The sequence below is a fragment of the Ammospiza nelsoni genome, chromosome 14 (genome assembly GCF_027579445.1).
Source record: "Ammospiza nelsoni isolate bAmmNel1 chromosome 14, bAmmNel1.pri, whole genome shotgun sequence".
Taxonomy (NCBI): Eukaryota; Metazoa; Chordata; class Aves; order Passeriformes; family Passerellidae; genus Ammospiza; species Ammospiza nelsoni.
In genome coordinates, this window is record NC_080646.1 from 6,525,894 (window position 1) to 6,544,223 (window position 18,330).

At 49.6% G+C, this 18,330-nt stretch overlaps 1 protein-coding gene across 2 annotated transcripts in view; it reads right to left on the reverse strand.

The window, feature by feature from the left end:
* The window catches only part of SV2B (synaptic vesicle glycoprotein 2B), a 64,694-nt gene extending 58,633 nt beyond the window's left edge, over window positions 1–6,061 (reverse strand). The window contains exon 1 of one of the 2 annotated variants that reach the window (XM_059482263.1): window positions 5,842–6,061. The gene's annotated coding sequence lies outside the window, so the exon portion shown is untranslated. Of the gene's footprint in view, window positions 1–329; window positions 397–5,841 lie in introns of those variants that run through there. The other variant, XM_059482264.1, reaches the window with a different exon arrangement.
* Between the last annotated feature and the right edge of the window lie 12,269 nt (window positions 6,062–18,330).

The window sequence follows — 18,330 nt, forward strand, 5'->3', positions numbered from 1 at the left end:
TGGAAAATATCAGACCAAGCTGGAAATCACAAGGGAAAAAAGATCCAGGGTGGGCAATGGATCTGCCTGTGAGCGAGAGCTGGACTGCCCAGGCTCACACATTGATCTGCTTGATTCCCAGCCTCTCACTTAACAGTAATTAATTTGCTTTGATTAGCATTGACCCCTGGAAAAGCTTCACTACAAACCAAACGAGCTCCACTGGTATTTTTTTCCTGTCTCTTTCCAGCTCCCTCCTTTTGCTTTTCCACCCCTTTAAACCCTATTTCTTCTGCATCTGCACTGATTGCCCAGAACAGGACCAAAGAGAGAAAAGCATCATTGCTTACCAGAACTAGGAAATCTCTCAGCACATCCATTCACCAGCCATTTCCCCTCTGCCCAGCCCGCTGAGCTGCTCCTGCAAGCTTTGCCCCTCTCTGCTGGGATGCCACAAGCCGGAGATTAGAAGCAAATGCTCTGCAAGCCAAGCCGATCATCCCGCTGCCAGCGCACCCAGGTACTGAGGCAGGAGCGATGGAAAAGCCCCTCAGCCAGCAGAAAACACCAGTGCAGGAACACACACACACCCCCAGGCTCTGAGGAGCAATGGGAGAGAAGCAGGGAGGGAGGAGGAGAGCAGAGCAGATGGGAGGGGGTGGCTTGGGGAAACCAGGCAGCGGGCGATGCTAACGTGACAGATGTGTTGACTTTTAAGTTAAACAGGAAATTGAGGATGTTCGACGCAGGAGGAAAGACATTAGCTCACATTAAAGGCAAAGACTTTCCATGGTCTTTCACTTTGCTTTCTCTCTTTCACCCATGCTTTCTCCAGTTTCCAGGCAGAAACAAGCCACGGTTGATACCCATCCTGTGTGTCTGGGCAAGGCAGGAGTTGACACAGAATTCCCCATCCTGTTCCTCAGACTGTTCTTTAATTCCCTCTTCAACTCAGGCTCCCCTGACATTATTTAAACAGCATCCTCTAGATGATATGAGTAAAAGAGAGAATGCTGAACAGGAGAACAAGGCTTTCAGTTTGTCCCAGTTTTGGGCAGGGGAAAACACAGGGTCAAAATCCTGATTTAGCTTATGTAGGATAAGCAGCAGAGAGTGGAATGAATTGATTTAAATGCAGGGGAGATAAAGTGACTTGGTGCAGTCAGCTTCCCCATTAATAAACTTGATTTTTTTCTACAGACCAGACAAGGCTGACCAGGCTGAGTCTGGGGGATAAGAGCTGTACTGTGAGGGTTCATAGTAACTCCAGGGCAAGGTGGCTACATGTCTAGGCAGCAGTAAATGTGAAGAGAATTGGGGAAATCAAAGCCCACTGATTTCTTAGTTACAGCCTGGAAAACCAAGTGAAGGAAGGCAAACCACTCTGGCTTAGAGCTAGACCCCAGCTTCTAGAGGTTAGGGCAGGAAGAGAATGGCCCCACCACAAACCCGTGGACAGAAAATCAGCTAGGACACAAGGACTCTGTTCCTGTTTCATGAGCTGGTCCTCCCTGCTGGCTTTTCCCACTGCCTTTGGCACAAGAAGGAAGAACCCCCTTGTCATCCCTGTGGAGCTGGGTGTCAGCCACAGCCCAGCCTGCACAGTTGAGCCTTTTTCCTTCATCTCCCCACCAAAACTTTGTCTCTAGACCCACATGTAGATGGTCTTCTCTTCTGTACATGAACGGGCTCTCAGGGTGAGATTAGTGACAGGGCTCCTTTTATTTCTAGCAGCTGTGCATTAGGTAAAGAACAGCAATCTGCTATGGGCACTTGCTCCACAATGGAGTGAAACATTCAGGTTTTGGTGCAATCTAGCCTGCCTCCCTGTTTGCATGCCATTCTTCCCCACCCCCTCACTGTCCCTGGGCTGTGCTCTTGGCCTCCCTTCAACATTTTAATGGAGTAGTGACAGTGATCCATTCCCCCTCCAAACAGATGAACCTGACTTGCATGCCCAGATTCCCATTTGCTGAGCCAGCCCGAGCAGGAGGGTTTGGAGCATCTCCTCGGATGGATCAGCTGCAGCTCCAAAAGCATCCCTTTTTCTGGTTAGAGGAACAGCTTGGAAAAGTCTAGCAAGGATATTACACTTTGGAAAACTGCTGCCTCGGGTCTCTTGTCCCTCCTCCCGCCTGCTGCCACGCTCCTTGTCTCTGAAATTATTTATAAAGCTCCGTGTTCTTTCCTAATTGGGATGTTCCCTTTCCCCCTTGCACGTCACTCCTGTGTCACTCTGTGTCTGGGCCCCTGGTGACCTCTTGGAGTGCTTGGCAAGGCTGGCAGCAGCCAAATGAGTCATCAGCAACCTGCTGGCATCTCCCTCCCTCCCTCCCTCCCTCCCTCCATCCAGCCACAGCCCCCCTGGCTCCCACCGAGCCTGGCTGCAGCCAGAGAGGCCTGGGGGAGTTTAAAGCTGTCTAATCCCCTGGATAATTCATGAAAAGAGGATTACCCATTCTGTGCACAGCCCTTAACCTAAATAGAAACCAGCCTTCCCCTTGCACTGCAGCTCCTGTGGCGTGGAGGTGTTTTCCCTGCACTGCTTCCCCATCCCATCCATCTTAGGGGTTAACTCTGCTCCTGCTCAAATCTGGGACAACCTGGTTCCAACCCATGGAGCTACAGTGAAACAAAAGTGGGTTTTGTGAAGCAGAGGTGAGACTGTGCTCTGTGAGCAGCAGCAGGATCAGTGCAGACTCATCCCCAGAAGCACATTCTCTCCCTAATAAAAGGCAAACTCCTTGGTGGGGTCCTGCCCCAGGACTGGGCTCTGGCTCACCAGGGGCTGGGTTATCCCTGCTGCCACAGGGTACAGCCAGAGAGATGGTGAAAGGGGAATCCTTAACATGTTACCTTTCCTGCATGCAGAGATGGAGGGATAGACTGATGCAGGAGGGATTCCTGATGGATTCAGCAGCTTCCTGGGAGACCACAGCAAGCCTCACCTCCCTCCTCATTTTCTCTCTCCTCATTTTCCTGAGCCTGTCTCCTCACCTGCCTCTCATTTTCCTCCTCTCCTCTTCCCCGGATGGTGAAATGAGGTCTGACCCAGCCACCACAGGCTCCCCTTTCCTACAATGCCTTTTTTTTTTTTTCCCTTTTTGGCAGTTAAAGTCCTTATGGAGACTTTAGTCACCGTAACATTAAAGCATTCATTAGCACAGGAGTAATTCCATAATCTCTTCAGAAGAGAACAATTTCAGAGGTTCAGCTGGAAAATCAATTTGCCAGCTTGACGATGCAGGAAGAGGATTTTTCAAGGCTGGCTTTGGCTTCCCCAGCAGGACTGCTATCAACCCTGGGGCTTGGTGGCCAGGAAGAGGCCACCCACAGCAGCTCTGAGGGGAGGTGGCAGCACCTGGGGCTGTCCTTTGGCTCAGAAAAGGAAGGGAGCTGTGGCAATTGCAGGATGAGCCTCAAAACCAGACCTGTCTCACCAGGTTTTGCCCAACATTGTGCAGCACAGGTGGGACAGCATCACCATGGGTCATGGGGAATTTCCCTGCCTTTTTCATCTCTCATACTTCATTTCCCCAAAGCAGTGCTCCCAGCTCAGAGCATGGAAGGGATGCATCTCAAGCATCCTCTGCCTTTTCCCTGCAGTTACAGGCTGAACTAGACTCTTGCACCTCCTGTACCAAGTACCTGCCCATGTGCTCCTCCTCTCCTCATGGAATTTTTCACACTTTGTGCTGTCAGAAGCTGGGGCCCTCACCCTGCCTGCAGGCACACAGCCAGGTTGGCAGAAATCATCTGCAGGTGCAAGGCTGACTTTGGGGAAGCATGCAGCTCTGTGCTTGCAGGCTGGGGGCTGCCTCAGAACCTGAGTGGGCTTCCACCCCCAGCTCAGCTCAGATCCTTCAATCAGAAGTTGTCAGGTACCAGAGACTTGCATTTAAAGATGTTCCAGAACACAAATAGGTGCAGAAAGCTGCTTCATGGGGCAGAGCTCTCAGAATTTGGCAAGCTGAAGTGGAAGGCTGTCTCCTGTCAGCTGCTCTCTGGTTCTGGCTTTGATGCTCCCAAAGGGTTCCCCAGCACCCACATTGCACAACTGCAAAGTTGTGTTAGGAAAACCCAAGGTGTCCTTGCAGACCTGATCTCCAGCTGAGTCCATGTGACAGTGGTGACATGCTTTTGACAGCAGGGCCACGAGGAGGAGGAGCAGCAACAGGAGTTATTTAGGACCTCTTGAGACCCAGGGCCCCGGTGTGGGTGCTGCTACCTGTGGTGGATCTCTTACAGATAAGGGAGAATTCCCCTCCTCCTTCTGATGGAAGAGGGCTTTTCTATTGTGGATCAGAAGAAGCCATGGATGCTGCCTCTGCTCCCACTCCTTCCTGCAGGCTGTCCTGTAGTCTGACCATAGACATCCCACTGCATGAAGTGTTAGGGCCCTGTGTCATTTAGGGCACAGGCCCTGAGGTGTATTCCCAAATGAGCAGCGGAGCTTGGGCTCAGTGCCTGGGGTGATCAGTGCAGAGCTGTTATATGCTCAGTACTTGGTAAGCAAACCAGAGAATTAACCCTTTTCCTCTCCCTTCCCCCAAGTGATAACACCAGGCACACAGAGGAGATATGAAACAGCAATTTTTATGCCATGTCAGACACTTGACTTTCTCTCAGCCTACCAGAAGCTTCTACTCTGACTCCTCATGGCAGGAGTCCCCCATAAGCTCTAGTGGGTGCTTACAAGTTTCCAACCTGAACACAGTCAGGGATCCCCCTCAGCACACACGGAGCACTGCATGCTCCTCCCCTGAACATTATCACCATCAGGCTGTTACTCTTCTCCTTTTTTTCTCCAGATGAGGTCATCCCTGACAAGTAATATCCTTGCAGGGCCACTTTTTGCCCATTATTTTAATGGGATCTTGGTGTCATGGATCATATTGCAGCAGCTTGACACGTGTAATAAAATTTTCCCTTGAACAACACTTGTCCTCCAAAAGAAAAACAATCCCTGCAGAGATGTGTGCCTGGGTGTGCTGTGGGCATGCACACATGCACGGGAACTTGTCACCACAGCACCTGCATCCCACCACAGCCAGAGAGCAGAGAGTCAGCCCTGCTTTCTCTCTGTGGGTTCATCTAACCCTTCCCAAGAAGGGAGACTGACTGCAGTTTTTATTTTTAGCTGCAGCTGGGCTCTGGTGGAGAGGAGGGTGAAGGGAGAACGATGGCAGTGGGTGCAGGACAGCTCGGGTTGTGCACACAGGTGTGGCACACTCACACTCACAGCCCAGGGTGCCACCACCACCACCACAGCCCTGCAGGGCTCCATGGGGACACCACAGCCCTGTCCCCAAACAAAGAGCTCCTCCCTGTCCCTGACAGTGCATCCTGGACAGAGCACGCACCAGGAGCGCTCCGGTGCAAACTGCTCAAGTTCAAACTCTACAGCGCAGCAGCTCTGGGCAGAGAGCGAAGGCAGCACAACGGGGCTGCTTTAAATCATTCCCAGCTGCCCCGACCCTTCAATCCCATCGCACTGACCCAGCCCCTGCACCTCTCTCCGATCCATCCCAACTCAGCCCCTGCGGCTCCCTCCGATCCCATCACACTGACCCAGCTCCCACCGATCCATCCTAACTCAGCCCTGCAGCTCCCACCGATCCATCCCAACTCAGCCCTGCAGCTCCCACCGATCCATCCCAACTCAGCCCTGCAGCTCCCACCGATCCATCCTAACTCAGCCCTGCAGCTCCCACCGATCCATCCCAACTCAGCCCTGCAGCTCCCACCGATCCATCCCAACTCAGCCCTGCAGCTCCCTCCCAACTCAGCTCCTGCTACAGCTCCCACCGATCCATCCCGACTCAGCCACCCACTCCGCGCCCTTGCGCATCTCTTTTTCACCTTTTGTTTGAGTTTCTTTCCCGTGCCCCGGCTGTCCCCGCGTTCCGGGGGGCAGAGGAGCTCCTGTCCCTCACCCGGCGCGGCCCCGGGGCGCTGCGGGCGGTGCGGGCGGTGCGCGGCTCTGCGCTCGCATCTCCTCTAGCACTGATGCAGTCCTGCCGAGCGCCGCATGCCAATGATGCAGCCGCGGGGATGCCAGCCCAGGAGCCCCAGCGATGGGAGGGAGGGAGCCCAGCGTGTCCCACCTGCTTCCCTGCGCTCCCCAGCCCGGCTGCGGAGCGAGGGGAGGCAGCGGAGAGAGCGAGGAGCTGCACAGCGGGCAGGGAGAGAGAAGCAATGCTTGTGTAATTTCATCACGGTAATAAAATCCAGCCCAGAGTCTAAGTGTTGCAGCTCTCTAGCAGAGTTCTTCATTACACGAGGGATTTTTTATTTTTTTTTGGGTGTGTGTGTGTGTGTGTAATTGCTGACATGCAGGAATGTTTCTAGCTGGAAGCAGAGGGGAATACCAGCATGACTGAGCATCCTTCATCTCTCCACTTCATTTATTATTAGACCATTGCTACATTTGAGACCCCTCTCATCTCCCCAGGCCATGATTCAGACAAAATTCTGGGAAAAGCCTGTTCTGTTTAAAATTCCCTTGTGTTTATAATTTGTGATGTCATTTCCAGGAGAGTAGCAGGAAAAATCCAACTGTCCATGCAATTTGGTGCTGGAAAGAGACCATGTGGACACAGCAGCATGGAACACAGTCTGCCCTGGAAATCCATCCCCACCATTCTGTGTTATTAAAAGAGATAAGCAGTAACATGAGGAGGTGTCTTACTGAGGAGCAAAGCCTGCAGCTCCTCAGGAAACCTTCCCAGTGCACATGGGGGCATGTCCATACCCAGCAACATCTCTCCATGCAGAGGTGCCCAAATTAGTCCAGATAATGAGAGCAATATTTTCACTGACAGATTTTCATTGCTGCTTCTCCTAACCTAAAACTACAGAGCAGCATGGCTCCACAGGCTTTTCAAAAACAAAACAAAGGCAGATTTACAGGGCAGCATGAATTCCTTATGCTTGAGCAGAGAAGTGGAAGTGAAACCCCAGCCAGCCACCCTGCCTCTGTCAGCAGGTGACATCTGGAAAGCCAATTTCCATCTCTGTGCCTCAGTTTCCCCACCTGTAAGCCAGCACTGGCACTACTGGCCCCTCCAGGCTGTATAAGCACTAGACACTGTCACTCCCTTGCCTGTTTCCAGGGTTCCTCCAGACACATATCCCACCTTTCCTCCCTGGCCTGTATGTTACTGCACCCCCTCAGCCCACCTGATGTGAATCTCCAGCTCAGCTGTGCTTGTACTAATTGACAGCATTCCAAATGGGGCCTGTAAATTCTCTGTTTATCTGATGGCTTGCTGATACGGTTCCTGTGACTGCACTGGTGGCATCGCTTCCATAAGGAAAAAGAAGTAGGTGATTAATTCAGACCTTTTTTTTTTTTTTTTTTTTTTACACCCACTCATAAAAATTGGAACTCGAATCTGAGGTTCAGCTTTATTCTCTCTTGCACAGTACATTAGCTTAATTGCATTTTGTGTTTGGTACAGCACACCAATCACTTTGATGTGGGAGCACTTCATAAGTCAAATTATTACCAGAACTCCTGCACATTACAGGCCAATATCAAGGCCTTGGCAAAGCTAAAAAGAGCCGGTCTATCACCATGCCACTGAGCACTGCTTGCTTGCCTGTCACTGCTTCTGTGGGTCGTCCAGCTCATTAATAGTTCAAATTCCTCTAATCACAGGAGCTCTGTTTGCAGGTGTCAGATCCATGCCTGGGTCATGCTTAGGAAGAAAAGGGCTGGGGCAGTCCTGGAAAGGGTTTGGGGTGGAAAGGGCTTGGGGCAGTCCCAGCTCCATCCCAGGGGCTGTTGGAGGGAGGCTGCTCTGCCTCATGTCCCCTTCCACTTGCAGGAAGGATTGGAAGAGAGGAGAGACATGGCAGGGACACTGGGGGCTTGTTTCCATTCCCAGAAAAGTCTCTACATCCTCCTATTGTTTCCCATGCAGCAGAGATCTAATTCAGGTAAACGTGCATTAAACCTCACTGCAGAATGAGCAGAGAGGGAGGCAATAAAGCTGGGAGGTGTTCTTTGCTAATGCATTGTGATTATCAGAGTTTCTAATTACCTCTGCACCCTCCTGTGCTCCCTCTGTTAATCACTGCTGCCCGTATCCAGGTACCTCAGCCAGGCTGAGCCATTTTCCCTGGTGCCAGATGGTGCCAGCAGGGACCCTCGTGGGCTGCCTGACATGCAAGGCAGCAGGATGGGGAGGCCTCACATCTTTCTGTTCAGGAGAGCACATTAACGAAACCTGCAGCAATCCGCCTGCCTCGGAGCCGCAAGGAGCTAGTGGAAAACAAAGCAGAGCTGCAATGAATAAGTGCCTGGCATGGAGATGGATAAAATTATATAAGCTCTTATATCCCAGGGAAATAGGGAGCTGTGCAAAGGCTGATCATGAAGGTGTATTAACCGACACAACTACACAGGCAAAGAGAGCTTGATCTAACACCATAAACTCACTGAGCGCAGTGGAAAGCTCACAGATCTGCTGTGAAGCAGGGTGGGATGGGAGATCTGGCCAATCCATGTGAATGGAGCAGAGCCCCACAGTCAAGATCAAGCCATTTTCCTCTTTTATCCCACCTCAGCAGTTTCTCTTTTGCCTCCCTGCATGAAGCAGACACCAGGGACCCTTGCACTGAGGTGCAGAGCTGGGCAAAGCAGGGTTCCCTCCTTCAGCAGCGCTCAGATGCTGTGGGGAAGGTGCACAGAGCAAAACAAGGAGTCAAGTGGTGAAGGAGCAGCCTCTGGGATGGCTCACAGGCTTTGGAGTGAAAGGAAGGTAATTAGAGGGAAAGCAGGACTCTAAAAATACACAAACAATGCATATTTCATGGCTCTGCCAGAGCCAGGCTTACATGCCTGGCACTTACTGTGAGAGGCACTGGGTACCACGGGGTGCTGTGGGACCAGGGGAGGGTCACTCAGAGCTTTCAGGGTGGTTTTAGGGCTCCCTTCACACACAGACACACAGGCATGGGGGGCACACACAGCACTCACACACACTCGAGTGTCCCCCTGATCCCTCCTGCACTGTCTGCATGAGGAGCCCCAGCTGATCTGTCCTTGGAGGTGTCCATCTCCTAGCAGGAGCCAGAAGGAAGCAGCTTTCATGCCTGTCAGGGGTTAAACAAGCCTGAGGGGCGAGGATTTGAGTCTGGCTGGGCAGTGCCACCTCTCAAGGTGTGCAGTGACAGCAGGCTGGTGGCTGCTGCTCCCCGCTGGTGACAGCTGGCCAGCCACAAACAGCCCTTACCTCCCCCTCCTTCCACCACTTCTGCTAATGAAATTTGCTTACAAAAGCCAGAATCTAGCCTTAATAGAAGGGAAAGTGCAATATTTGATTGCACCTTCAATTATACCTGATAAACAGGATTAGTAATGCAGATAACAAATACAATGTAAAGAGCTCTACAGGTATTAAGTGTAATAATTGGTGTTGCTGCCTGATTGCTGGCAGGTATAGATAAAATGCTTATGGAATCAATCTGGATATCAAAAAAATAGCTGTCTTATCAAAACAATAGCTGTCTGTCCTCTGTGCTGTGGGTTTACTATGAAGGGATTGTGTTGGCAAGATCCAAAAACAAATTAGGAGGAGAGAGCACAGGGCAAAGGGCCAGAGCCACACCATGCCACATTGCCAGACAGGGACATGGCTGCTACCTGGTCTGGGGGAAAGTGAAGTGGGGGAAAAAGAGTTTTACACTGAATACACAGCTTGAAGTGGGGGAAAAGGGTTTTACACTGAATACACTGCAATGTGAAATCTGCAGAGGTCAGGGTTTGGCTCTGTGAAAGGTCTCCATGCCCCAGTTCAGGTGGGGTGTGCGGATATTCACACACAGCCCCCACTGAATGGGCCCTGCTGCTCAGTGCTGCTCAGGAGCACAGCCCTGGCTGGCTGCTGTCACTCCAGCCCTGCCACCCACCTTGTCACCAATGAGCTGCAGAAAAGGAGAGATCAATTACTGAACGTAGGAGAAATGGGGGGAAACACCTCAATGCATTTCATATTTTCCTCCAAAATTATGAGCTTTTCTAATTATGGCTCTGTTTCCCACAAAGCATAATAATACCTTTTTCCCTTAAATTAGCCTGTTACTTTCTGCTTGACAGGAGCTCCTGATTATCATGGCAACCCAAAGGGCTGCACAGCTCCTGGAAGACCAGGAAATGCCAGCACCACCTGTGCTTCTGAATGCTGCCCCCATTGCCTCCTCAGAGAGGCGGTTCAGGATGCAAAACACAACCTGCATTTGTGCCCTCCAAGCCAAAGGGGCTCCTGAGCTATCTAAAACCCACATGACACCACTGATGCTGAGATTTCAGGGCAAAAGTGCAGTCATTGTGGTGATATCAACTTACCTGAGCTGGAAAGCTGAGCTGGAGAGGCTGCACCACACCAGAAAAATAGGAAATGTACATTGTGGTAAATACTTTGCTGTGAACTATTTGTGGCATAAAAACTTCAGTTTTCCAAAGAGTTCTCAAAAAAAAAAAGAATTCTTAAAAGGTGCCACTGGTGTGTGCTGTGACAGGATGTGATGGGGATGTCATGTCAGCTGCCATCCACCAGCAGCATCGTGGCCTGTGAGCTGTTCAATGTCTCTAATCCAGCAGAAACCATTCTGTAAAACAGTCCTGAGTGAGAAACCACTGGGACTTTGGCAGGTCTAGGTGTGACGACAAAGCTAACGAGCACAGCAGGACCCCCAGCACTGGACTAAATACATCACATAAGAGCTGCATCCTCCAGGTTCACCCTACACATTTATTTTTTTTTTGTCCCCCTTTCCCCCTCTCCTTCTCTAATGGTTGAAAATCCCTAGTACAAGCACAGTGAACCATTAAAGAGCAGCTCACATATCTCTTTTCTTCCCCTGTTTTCATCTTTCAAAATGAAGGAATATATTGTCAGGTTAACTCTGACTTTGCAGGGCTCTAATGAGTTAGTCAGAGTTTATTTATGTGGAAAGGATGAATGGCTGCCTACATGTTAATAGCACAATCATCAGCAAACCCCTCAGCATTAATATTTCATGTCCTTTGTTACGTGCATGCCTGGCTGTTATTCAGAGAGGGCTGAGTCAGGAGAGCAGAAACTGCTGGGAATTGAATAAGCATTATTTGTGGGATTTCTCTGAGTGGAAAATGGAAAGTAGAAGAGATATTGTTTTTATGTGTGGCAGGCCAATTGTCAGGAAACTGCATTTCTGGATAATGTATAATACATGCAAGGAACTGCTGCAATGGAACTCTGGGGCTTTTTGCATTACCTGATTTCTTTATGTCTAGGTATTAATTGTTAGGTTTATTATCCTTGCACATTCATAGCACAGTCTATCTCCCATCTTTTATCTAGATTTCCTACAAGTCAGACAACAAAGTAAAATAAAGATGTGAATCCTGCATGATTAGCACTTCTTCTCTTTTATATACACAGACAAATATATTAAGTCTATATATAATATTAAACAAATATTAATCTTAAATCTGTTCTTCCTCTGCACCCACTGTGATGGAGCTGCCAGTTACAGATGGTTCCATCCTGCTCTCCTATACAGAACAGATTATCAGCAGGGTACGCCTGTACTTCAATTTAAATTGCCTATAAATGCTCCACTAGCAAAACCTTTCCATATTTCCATGATTACTCTTTAACTATAGCAAGTGGCCTAAACCTGGTGTACAATACTCATAAGATCTGAGTGATTTTTTGAACACTCTGATAGATGTGGGCATCTAAGGGATAAGAAAATGTGCTATATTGCATTACAGAGAAATTAAATACGAAGCTGTAATTTCAGATGCAAAGGCTCAGGTTTCAGCTTTTTTCTTACTCGTCTGGAAGAGCCTTTATTCTTGAAGCTCTGCTTTCTGGGGAATTTCCTTGAGGGAAGCAGAGGGGCCTCTCCCTCCTTCAATAAAAGGCAGAGAAAAGAGAAGCTCTGTTATTTTCAAACAAAGTCACCTTAGCTGTTCACTGTCTTTGCTTCTCATCCTCTGCACAAGGTTGCTTGTAGCAAAAGGGACTTTAGTGAGTTTAATGGGCACAGGACAGAGGGCACCAGAGCCAGGCTGCTTTCCAGCAATGCATCAGCAGGGGGAAAGGGATGGGGAGGTGTTTCCATCGAATGCAACTGGAAATCCTGTGGGAAAATAAAGAATTGCTGACGATCCTAGAAACACCTCAGGTATTTGCACCACTGGGTGGTGGTGATGATACCTTGCGGTATCATCAGGCTCGATGAGACTTGGTGTGAAGTCATTGGGCAGAAACCAGGTGTGAAAATGGAGAGAAAGGGGAACATTGCCCTGAGCAGAGGTGAAGAGGAGGAGGAGGAGGAGGAGAAGCAGAGAGAAGCATCGCTCTGAAAGCGCAGGGAGAGAGAGCGAGGAGCCAGCGGCTGCGAACGGGCGCGCTGCAGTGCGGAGCCGCCTGCGGCAGGGGGCGCCAGAGAGCTGGGCGGGCGGACGGACGGACGGACAGACGGACGGATGGACGAACGGATGGACAGACGGACGGACGGATGGATGGACGAATGGATGGACGGACGGACGGACGGATGGACGGACGGAGAGACGGACAGACAGACGGATGGATGGTTGGATGGACAGACAGACGGATGGACGGACAAACAGATGGACGGACAGACGGACGGCCACTGCCGTGGCCAGGGAACCCAGAACTCCACACAGACTTCGGAAAATTCGTCAGCCTCCTAATAACTCCTGTCTACCAGCAAAAAGTTAATAAAAGAATGCAGAGAGTAAGAATGCAGAGAAGTCACAAAATCTACAGAGCACTTGGTGTAAAGAGGTGAGATGGCAGCTGGCTGATGTGCTGGCAGCATCACACACTGGGGCAGCAGAGAGGCACAAGTGGTTATTTTTCATTCTAGTAGTTATTTTATCCTGTAGTTATTTCAGTAGTTCTGTCGCAGCACCCAGGTGTCACAGTCCCCTGGGCTCACCCCTGAGGAGCTGCATTTGCCTTCACAGAGCTGCCTGGAGATCAACTGCAAGTGTGGGCCAGCAGATGAGCTACTTCGAAGAAGAAAATGGAGATTTGCTTTCCTAGTTTCAGCCTGTTTTGGTATAATATCCATCCTCTATAATATCAAAGTTACCTACAAACATAATGATGATACATCTGTATTTGTGTCTGCAAATTCTGATGGAACTGTTAATTGTTAACAATTCTGATGGAATTGTTAATTGTTATTCCTGTTACCTGCAGGTCCTTCAGGAAGTCAGAGGTGCAATTCTGCATTTGCTGATCTCCAAAGCCCCACAATTTACTGACCTCTGACCTTTTCCCAGTTTTATTTCCCTCTCCTCAGGATCCAGCTGAATGCCAGTTGCACATGCATGTGTGCCTCCTAACAGGAATTCCCCTAGAAGAGATTAAATAGAGCCTCCTTTCATACATCCCCCAGGGTAAAACAACAAGGAAACCCTCAAGCTTTTGTCTTTGCAAAGTGTGTGATGGCTCTTTATTGGAGTTCATGGAGAAAACACACACTTTGGGAGTTGCATGACTTGTGTTTGTGTCCTCTGCAGCTACATGTAAAACCACAGTGTCAGAGGGTCTCACCAGGCTGTGGGACAGGTCAGCATGTGACCTCAAACACCCCGGGCAAGACACACAGGGTCACCTATCCTCAGCAGGGATGGGCACACAGGCTTGCTTGATGCTAATAAAGATGTTTCTGTGTTGTCCAGCTGGAAGCAGGAGTGACTGGATGCCCCACGAGAAAACTGGCTCTCATGTGATTTCCAGATTGTTTGTTTCATATCCCATAATCTGAAATCACATTAGAGACAGGGCCCAGTCCTGCTCTGAGCTCCTGGGGCATCCAGTGGCTCGCTGCTCCTGGCCCAAGCTCACACAGATGGCTTCTCTAAACACAGCTGTGCAGCACTACTATGGAACAACAGCCAAGATCTGTGTTCAGTGGAAAACACAGAGCTGGAATTGTTCAGCAACATGCAGAAACCTAAACTGAGTAGCTAAGAGATGCCTGAGTACCACCCGAGTGTGGTGGGATTGCCAGGGCACTGCAGATTCAATTTCTGGCCTTCTTTTGAGCTTCCAGCAATCCAGTGCATGAATTCTCAGAGAGGTGGGAATGGTGCTGCAGAGCAGGGACACAGAGGAGATGGGGGACACTGTCTGTCCACCTTGGGCAGTGCCCAGTGCCCCTGCTGCTGCTCCATGTGCACAGTGTGAGAGAAGACAAACATGCAGCAAATGTAAACTCAACTTCTTTTCTCTTTTCACTCCCTCTGCAAGCATCTTAGCATCAGTTACCCCCCTGGATCTGCTCCTCTTGCTGGAGCAGCTGCCTTCTAAGAGCTGAGACTCTTCATTGCCACACAGCCCAAGCCCTCACCAGAAGGAAGCATCTCACCCTCATCTCCAGCAGGGACGAGGTGCCAGCCAGTCAGCAGCCTCATTAGTCTGAGTCCAGCCTTGTCCCTGCTTTGTTTGCTTCTTCTCATGGCAACAGACAAGCTTCAGAGGTTTTTCACCCACTCATTTTACCTGATAACAGCCTTGAACCAGCATCTGTTTGCCTGCAGGCACAACTTCTCGCTGCTAGTTTGGACCTATTTCTCAGGAATTGTTGCTAAATGATATCACTTTGGAATGAGCTCCCAACAAGCTGTGTCTGTGCTACCTAAACTCCAAAACTCCTGAACCTTGCTGGTGTCTGAAGGCTACAACAACCAGAGATGTCAAACACATGGGTTTCATTCCTCATTTTGCTCAAATGGCACTAGGAAAAATGGCTCTTTCTTGTTGGAAAAAGCCTCTTCCTGGGGGCACAGAATGCAGGTGCAGGGGACTGCTCTCTGCTGACCCAGCTATCCCTGAGCCTGCCTTTTCCCTGCCCATGGGAAAGCTCCTGTTCTTCTCCCTGCTGTGGCTGGGAGTGCTCCTGCACCATGGTACATGCCTGGCACTGCTGGGCTGTGAGCTGACGGAACAGCAAAATGACAACCAAAGTCAGCAGATGAGCATTTTCTGGCTCACCCCAGCCAGCACTGATATTTGGGGTGCTCTCTCAGTGCTGCTGCACATTGCTCACCTTGCCCTGCTGCTCTGCTGCTGCTGGCACTGAGAGGGGATGCACAATGGAGACTTGCACTCAGCTCCTTCCTCAGCTTTCAGGCATTCAGTGTCATTTGACTAAGAAATGTGGCTATTTCAAAACCTGGTTCAAGCACAGGGAGCCCTGTGACTTCCAGTTTGGGCTTGGTTCTAGCAGAGCCTTTTTAGATTTCAGCTTCTCTGGCTGGTCAGATGTTAAAAGGGACCAAAGCGCAGCTCAAACACAAAAGCGGCAAAAATGGCACAATGAGTAACAGGGTTAAAGTTAGGCTGGGTCAGAGCTGTAGCTTGGTCACCACCCAGACAGGGCTGAGCTGCAGGTGTGGACCTGCCTGTCCCTGTCAGGGGGGATGCTTGCCCACAGAAATGCCACATGGATGCTGCAAGGGGACATCAACCTCCCTAGGGTTGTAGTAGTAGGTTGTAGTAGGAGAAACATCAAGTATTGAGATAGTGTAATTTTTAAAAATTGGCACAGAGACCAGTTGAACACCACAGACACTCTTTGAGCATCACTGAGTGTCCAAGGCCAGGATGGAGGGAGCTTTGAACAACCTGATCTACTGAAAGATGTCCCTGCCCATGGTGGGGGCTTGGACTAAGATGATCTTTGGGGTCCCTTCCAGCCCAAGCCATTCTATAATTCTGTGATCTGTGTTGAGTCTGGATGTAGTTCAGCCCAGCTAAAAGCACCAAGGGTCCCAGCTCTGGTCACAGCTATCTGGTCACAGCCTATCTCCAATTTTCAGCACAACCCAGCATCACACTTTAACTCTTGGTTGCACTGGCAGGCTGTCATCCCCTCACACTGGTGTTATTGTAAAGGAGTGATCAATACCATTTTTAAACACTCCTCTGACATGTTTTGGGCCTGACCATGTTGGGTGTGGGACCAAAGACAAACACAGCCACACTCAGACACACACTCCAATGTGCAGACACCCTCCACAACCTCATGTTTCTTGCTGGCTGATGAACAAGGGACCAAATGATCTGAGGGAATGTAACTTAGCACCAGGACCCAGTGCAGCACAAAATCCCACTCGGTGCCAAGGACTTGTGATTTATGCCTTTGTTTCTGCAACAACAGACAGAGGCATAATTTTTTTTTTTTTTAAAAAAAGGAGCTTTGCTGGATTTTCCATCCCCTGCCGAGACACAAAGCCGAATGGCAGCCAGTATTCCCAGCAACACCCACGGTTAAGCACCAGTGCTGCTGCCAACTCCTGCAATCTTATCACAAGCACCACAGAGTTTGCTTTCCTTTCTTAAAGCCCCAACTCCTGGAGTCATGGGATTAAGCAGGCAACTCAGCTTTTGATTTTAATAGCAGCTTTTATCCCTCACTGTTAAGAAGAAAAGCTTTTGACTGGGACAGGTTCAAACCTACAGAAACAATAAATAAGAGTATCTGCTTAAAATCTGGTATTTTTAAAGCAAATTTTTATTTGGAGAAAGAGTTTTGAATATTTTGGAGGGCAGAACTTGTCAGCAGCTAAAGGAGGCCCTTAAAGTGCTGAAAAAATTAGTCTCAGCTGAGAAGATGCTGCAAGGGGAAAGTAGACTTGGGTTTTCATTTCTTTATCCTGTCAGAAAGATCAGCAAAGGGAGAACATGTGGGTTCAGTAGCTAAGGCAAAGCACATTTTCTGTAAAGAAGCCAACATTAAATTTCAAAATGTTAAGACTGAGCCTCCCTAGAAAGGGAATTAAGCCCAGTAGATAAGCTTTTGTCCCAAGGTGAGACTGATGGATGGTTTTGATATATCAGTGCTGTAGAAGGAGAGAGGGATCAGCATCTTCTCTTTTGCAGCACTTGCTCCATGTGTTTCAGTTCTACTAAACTGTCTGAGGGATGGACAGATGTCCCCAGTGCTTGCAGCCCCCAGACCCACATGGGGGATCTGCTCTGGCTCTTCTGCTTCTATTGCAACTTACTTGGATCTGGAGCTGCATCAAATTTTGTCCTATCAAATGCCAAAAGCAACTTCAGTGTGAAGCAACTAGTTAAGATCAATAATTACTCAGATGCCCTCCGAATGGAGCCATCCACTCTTTTGCTGCAATTTTAAATAATTTTAAGTTGAAAAAGCTTGTATGATCCATGAACACATCTACAGCTTTAAGTGTAAAGTGGGATGCTTTAATAGACCACAGTGAAAATTGTTCCCATAAATGATGAGAAATGTTTAGATCAATAAAACATTTGTTTAGATGTCCATATGGAGAAAAGATACAGTCTGTTGCTCTTCATATTGGATTGATCCCACTGTGTTAAATTACAGCTGGCTACAGCCCTCCATCCTTTACTGCACAGCTTGACAAGCATGTAAAATATTCACACTGAGCGCAAAAATTTTGAGTGTCTGATCTCTGCATTGTCCTTGTCACTTCCTCCCAGCCAGGGCCAAATTAAAGGCTGTTTAATAGAGGCGGAGGCTTTGCTGCAGCCCTCCCACAAGCCTTTAGCCACGTTAGCCAATATCCTCCTGGCTGGCCTGTGGGAGGGAGCAGCTGGACAGCAGATGCAGGCAGCCTTCCACACGGGATGGCCTGTCTGCCACAGCCCTTGCATTTGGGCTTTATCAGCAGCTCTGGGCTGTTTATCATAAATATATAAATGCAACAGAAACCTGGGCTTAAGAGTAGCTGCCGTCTGAAGATGCCAGCTCTGTCCTTCTGAGAGGGTGACAGCAGTGACAGTGGATGGTGGCAGGAGCAGCCAAGGCACTAAAGGGGGTCTGGGAGCTCTGGGCGCTGTTTCCACCCAACCTGGGTGATGCAGCTGGTGTTTGCCTGCCTGCATCTCTCCTCAAAGCACAGCACAGTGCAGGCTCCTCCCTGTGAGGGCCACAGAAAGAGGTCAGGAGTGTCAGTGATAGCAGCTTTTAAAGCCATCTGAAATTCAGCAGCCAAAGGACTTGGGAATCAGAGGGATAATTCTGGGTACAAATGGATCTTGAAATTGAAGATATGAGTGTGAAAGCACTTCCCTGCACATGCCATTGCCCTGTGAAAGCAGGCAGGCCTACCACTCTGCCCATGGGCAGCTCAGCAGAGACATGGTGTGACCAGCCAGGTCCTGCCAGCCCCATCCATCAGTGGTGGAAGGAGGACAGCCCTTGATCTCCACTCCACTTGAGCCTCTCCCACCAATGATGGGCTGGGGGAGCAATAAGGAAGAGGCAGGGCTGGCACCCTAATCCCTGCCTTGAGGCACAGCGCTGATCCTGGCCTGCCTGGCA